The sequence below is a fragment of the Silurus meridionalis genome, chromosome 6 (assembly GCF_014805685.1).
Source record: "Silurus meridionalis isolate SWU-2019-XX chromosome 6, ASM1480568v1, whole genome shotgun sequence".
NCBI lineage: Eukaryota > Metazoa > Chordata > Actinopteri > Siluriformes > Siluridae > Silurus > Silurus meridionalis.
This window is the reverse complement of record NC_060889.1, coordinates 118835-124919: the sequence shown is the minus strand read 5'-3', so window position 1 is coordinate 124919 and position 6085 is coordinate 118835. Positions and strand designations below refer to the sequence as shown.

General features: G+C 46.2%; 1 long non-coding RNA gene across 2 annotated transcripts; it reads left to right on the top strand.

Annotated features, from left to right (window-relative positions):
* Window positions 1-1765: 1765 nt before the first annotated feature.
* Window positions 1766-2935, top strand: LOC124387600. 2 transcript variants are annotated; one of them, XR_006926179.1, is made up of 4 exons: window positions 1766-1905; window positions 1986-2050; window positions 2130-2205; window positions 2708-2935. It is a non-coding gene; the product is annotated as an uncharacterized LOC124387600 (long non-coding RNA). The 2 variants fall into 2 exon arrangements; XR_006926178.1 differs by lacking the exon at window positions 2708-2935 and adding an exon at window positions 2296-2509.
* Window positions 2936-6085: the final 3150 nt, after the last annotated feature.

Here is a 6085-nt window from a genome sequence, read left to right as displayed (position 1 = left end):
AGATGCACATCACCTAATATGCTTAATTGGTAGTAGGCTTTCCAGCCTATACAGCTTGGAGTAAGACAACATGCATAACGAGGATGATGTGGTCAAAATACTCATTGCCTAATAATTCTGCACTCCTGTATATATATATATATATATATATATATATATATATATATATATATATATATATATACACATACACACTGGCGATCAAAATTAGAGAACAATTTATAAACACTTGAAAAATTCTGAAATAATGTCATCTTCACTCCTCAACAGTTGAAGGAGTTCTTGTCTTGTCTATACCATGCTACCAGAACACCTTTTCCACAAAATAACTAAGGCATTAAAAAAAAACATTATTTTGCAGAAAACACACTGATCAAAATTAGAGAACACTTTCAGATACCTCCCAGTTATTGGTGTTAATCTGGTACCTGGTGCTAATTTCCTTGATTATCTGTCAACCCCTATTTAACTGGCAGCCTAACTTTCAGTTTCACTGCCTCTGCAAGATGGTTCTAAAGTGACTGAAAGCCTCCGGCAGCACGTTGTCCAGATGAAGGCCAAAGGGATGAAGCCAAAGCTATCAGCCATAGCAAGACAAGTTGGTCATTACAAATCTGTGATTTCAAGAATATTGAATCTTTACAACATCACAAACTCATTCAAGTCTGCCAAGAAGGCTGGTCGTCCACGGAAGACAAATACAAGAGAGGACAGGATACTGCGGAGGATCTCAATGGGCAATCGTTTCCACACTGCAGCTGGAATTGCTCACCAGTTCAGCGCTGAACAGGGTAAGGTAAGATCTGTCTCGTCATACAGTGTCTCGACGTTTAAGAGCATTTGGACTGAAAGCCCACTCGGCAGTGACCAAACCTCTCATTAGCAGAAAGAATCAAAAGGCTAGACTAAGCATGTTGTGTGGACAGAGGAGAACTGGTCCAAAGTTCACTTCAGTGATGAAAGCAAGTTTAATTTATTTGGGTCCGATGGGAAACATTATGTTTGGCGACAAACTGGAGAAAGACTGAACCCAAAGTGTGTAAAGAAGTCAGTGAAAAGTGGAGGAGGAAGTGTCATGGTTTGGGGCATGTTTTCTGCAGCAGGAGTTGGGCCTCTTATACAGCTACATGGCAGAGTGAATGCAAATGTTTATCAGAACCTTCTTCAACAACATATGGTTCTTTCCATGCGTTCATCACCCAATCAGCCCGCAGTGTTCATGCAGGACAACGCTCCATGTCACACAGCAAAACGGGTAAAGCAGTTCCTTGAAAATGAAAACATTGAAATAATGACATGGCCTGCCCAGAGTCCTGATCTCAACCCAATAGAGAACATCTGGAAAATCCTTGGTGACAAAGTAATAGCCAAGAAACCCACTACAGTCACCAAACTTTGGAGGAGACTGGAAGAAGAGTGGACCAAAATCACACCAGAGCAGTGTGAGAGACTAGTGCTGTCCAGTGGCCGCAGATTTGTGTGTTTGTTTTTTTTTAAATGCCTTAGTTAATTTGTGGAAACGGTGTTCTGGTAGCGGTGTTCTGGTAGCATGGTATAGACATGCTGTTGAGCACTGAAGATGTCAGGGATCCACCTGCCACGCCCCCTTTGGTGGCTCTCTATGCCTCCGCTCTACCTAGAACTCCAGGTCTAATCCGAACACCTCAAGCTCCTCATCACTCCACCCCGCTCCTACATAAACCACTCTCTCACATTCACCCAGCGTTCGTTATTGTATGTGTTAGATGTTATGTACTTGTGACAGAATGAATGAGGTTCAGGTGGTGATTGACACTCCTGACCACCAATCAGTAGCGAGCAGGCACTATTTAGAGTGGGTTGGTTTGAGCCTGGCATGTGTCACGCCCGGATCCTCCCCTTTTGCGGTTGCTAAAGACATTTCAGGTATGTGCTGCTAGTACGTAGCGTTGGCTAATAAGTTTTTCTTTGCTCATTGCACTAATGGCTCGTTTGTGTATCCTTAGCCTGTCTTTTCAGTGTGTGTCCCTGTTGGATGCTGCTTTGGATCTGTTTATTGCCCTCCCTGCAGGTATGAGGAAGTTGTTTAGCAATGTTTAGCTTTAACGCGTGTCAGGTGGCGTGAGTAATGTGCAGTCCTTGAACTTCAGTTTAACAGCAGGTTATTTGAAGGCTGCGTATCCTGAGCGGTGAATTGATTCTCAGGAACTTATCTATCCGCGTTTGGTAAGTTGCTTGGTTTGTTAGGGGAATTACAGCATGTAGTTGCGCAATTACTTGTGTCATTTATATCTTGTATCATTGTTTGTATTATAGGATCCTCCTTCTCTCCTTTTCTTCTTTTTCGTCCTGGGTGATTATTGCTGCGATTCGACTTTTCCCTCGCTGCGTGCCGAGTGAACAACCTCGGCTTACAACTATTTAAAAGGGGAATTCTGCTGCTGCCATTTGGCTTCTGTGATTTGTTTTAACCGGTATTGTCTGGTCTACTGTGGGGTCGAGCAACGTGCAAGTATCGGGCTGGCTTGAAGACGACGTGGCCGCTCCTTTTGGGTTTTGCTTCCTCAACCTTTTAATCAAGTTCTTCATTGGTTTTTGTTTAAGCGGTGTATATGGTGAATCATATTGTGCTTGGTGACTATCCATCATATTACGGTGGAATTGTGACCTTAATTCGCTGTTTCCTTCCTTTCTGTCTGAGATTTATTTTGCTTTTGGTTTCTTTCAGGAGCTGGGGTCCCACGGGTGAAAGGTCTTTGGTGGTGCTATTTCTACATTTGCTGTACGACACTTTTGACGTGTATGAGTGGGTGTTTTGAGTTCACGGTGAGGTGTGTGTGGAAGTGTGCTTTTTGATAATTAGTGCTGATCACTCCGGTGGGTAACTCCAGCCCTGTATGCAATGATTTTATGTTGTTTTGTTCATTTGGAAGTTGTGTAAATTTATTGTTTAATACTTTGTGTCCGATTGTTTATTTTTTGTTATTTGTGTAATTGTCACCGGACCATATTCACCAGTGAGAACATTTTCTTTTTGTTTTTATATTTTAAAGCTAAGTTTTCAATAAACTCTGTATTGTTTTATACGATGCCCACGTTTCCTGCCTACACTCAATAATAAGGGAATCGAACTTGTGTGACCTAATAAACTCTGGGGTTTACTTTTATTTCCTGGGTATAACCCTCCCAGGTGGCGTAGTCGACTTGGTTAGTATATAAAGTTGAGCTTGGGTGTGACGAGCCCTTCGGCTCTCCCTCCCTGCACCATCCGCACCCCTCGCGCCACATACTGCTGCATGGCTTCACCGTTGCCTCCGCCTCCTGTTTCACTCACACCCTGACAGAATAACAAACCCCTGAAAAGGAATATCCAAAAAAAAAAAATAAATAAAAATAAAAAATAGTTAAGGAAAATGATCGGCTTATCGTTGTGGTCCAGGCGCGAACCAAACCTCAGAGGTAGGATTCGCTCTGCCGCGATGAAGCGGCAGCCAAGCTTCGCCTCGGAGAAAACCCGGAAGTCCGCTGCCATTTCACGCGGATCATGCTTGGCAGCGCCATGCCCCCGTGATGATGTCATGGATTTCCCGGCTCGCTTCTCCGGCGACAGGGCTGAGTGGGGCGGATTTATACGGAGCATCGGTGAATACATGGACTTTTATTCATCCTCTTACCCCACTGAAGCAGACAAGACCGCACTTCACATTTATCTGCTGTCTGGAGAATCCCTCTTTTTGGCCAGTGAGTTGTGGAGCGCGTCTGGTGGGGAATTCGGCTCGTGCGCCCGGTTTATCCGGCTTCTCACCAGAAAACTAGGGATGGTCACCGCAGATCTCCACCATCGCTACCGAGAGCACGGATCTGCTCCAGTGTTTCTCCAAGATGGCTCTGCTCCGCCCCAGGACCTCCAGGAGATCTTCGTCCTGCTCCAGGCCCTTCAGGATGGCTCCACTCCGCCCCAGGGCCTCCAGGAGATCCTCAGCCTGCCTCAGGACCTCCAAGAGAGCACAGCTCCACCCCAGGGCCTGTAGGTGAGCGCAGCTCTGCCCCAGGACCTCCTGGTGAGCTCCTCTCTGTTCCAAAAACATCCCGGTGAGCTCCGCTATGCTTCAGGGTTTCCCCGAGAGCTTCACCCCACTCCAGTGTGTCCAGGAGAGCTCAGCTCCTTCCCAGGACCTCCATGAGAGCTCCTCTCCGCTCCACAGCGTCCCCGAGAGATCCTCTCCGCTCCAAGGTTTTTAGGCGAGCTCAGTTCCGCTCCCAGATCTCCAGGACAGCTCCGTTCCACCGCAGAGCTCCCCAGAGCACTCAGCGCAGCCCCAAGGCCGTGAAAGGGACGTCATGCCGCCGCCTGGCCGCGACAGGGACATCGTGCCACCGCCTAGTTGCAAGAAGGACTCTGTGCCGCCGCTCGGCCGCGAACGGGACGTCGTGCCGCCCTCAGTAAGCGCATTGAAGATGGGTCGTGGCTGGGTCTTTCAGCATGACAATGACCATAAAACACACAGCCAGGGCAACTAAAGAGTGGCTCTGTAAGAAGCATTTCAAGGTCCTGGAGTGGCCTGGCCATTCTTCAAGTCTAAGACAACACAAGACAGTGCAAAGACAACACAAGACAAGTGTTAAGTCGGGGTTGTACAGATCAGTAACACAGTTGTGTGTGTGTGTGTGTGTGTGTGTGTGTGTGTGTGTGTGTGTGTGAGAGAGTTCAGTTCCAGTTCAGTTATTTGTTAAGAAGCCTGATGGCTTGAGGAAAGACGCTGTTACACAGTATGGATGTGGCAGCCCGAATGCTTCTGAACTGTCAGAAATTCAGGTGCAGGGGTAGGTGCAGAGTGACTGGATGGGAGGACCCAAATGCAGGATGCACACAAGGTTATGGGAAAAAAACTGAATTTAATATATTAAGTAAAGCAAAGGGGCAAAGGCAAAAACAGAATCCAAAAACAGTCCAGGGTCTAGGCACAGGCAATAGGGCAATACAGGGAAGCAAAACCAAAAAAACAAAAACAGTCCAGAAAATCCAAATACCAGCAAACAGAGCAATACAGGGCAGAACAAAACACAAACCAAAAACAGTCCAAAGTCCAAACCAGGAAACTAGGGTGGCAGAGAAGAACAGGGATCAGGGTCAGGATCAGGATCAGGATACAGCGCAGGCAATATGGCAAGAATGATCTCAGGGGCTAGGAAACCGGTAAGATAATCTGGCCAGGAGCTAAAGTCTTGATTGTCCTTATATACCGGGAGGCACGGGAAAAACGGCAAGATGGCCGCTGACCCAGCTGTCCTTACTATCCTCTGTAGGGTCTTGCAATCTGAGACAGTGGGTTGCAGTTCCCAAACCAGCAGAGTCAAGTCAAGTCAAGTCAGGTTTCTTTGTATAGCGCTTTTCACAACAGACATTGTCTCAATGCAGCTTTACACAAATCAACAGTTAAGGTGAATGGTTGGAATTTGTCCCTGATGAGCAAGCCGTGGCGACTGTGGCAAGGAAAAACTCCCTTAGATGTTATGAGGAAGAAACCTTGAGAGGAACCAGACTCAAAAGGGGAACCCATCCTCATTTGGGTGACATCAAGAGTTTGATCATAAATCTTTCAACAATACAGAACACTGGAGTGAGAACTAACATGATTACTGGAGTATAAGATTATAAGTGATGTTCTTTCTGCAGTCTTATACAGTCTATATGGTTAGTAGCTCCTAGTTTTATAAGCTCAGCATTTGTGATCATCACAGATCCAGCATCAGCTTCTCCATGCCAGAGCCTTTAAACACTCCAGGAGGTCCAATGTCAAACTCCACACATGTAGCGGGATCCAAATGGCACTGGTACGTCTCTAGATGGTTCGGGATGTTTGCGAGTTCGGCATCTACTTCTTCAAAGGTCCGTAATCATCAAGATGGTGGGAGGTGACTGGAGCTGGCCAAACCTCAGGGTGTCTCGGGATGGGGAGAGAAGAGAAGCAGTGGAGAGAATTAGCGTAGCTGCTGTTCATGATATTAACAGCACAAGTTGATAATGTGCATGTGATCAGATGTTCTGGAGCACAAGGTTATGATATGTGATATGTGTTATGTATAGGCTTTGCTAAAAAGATAT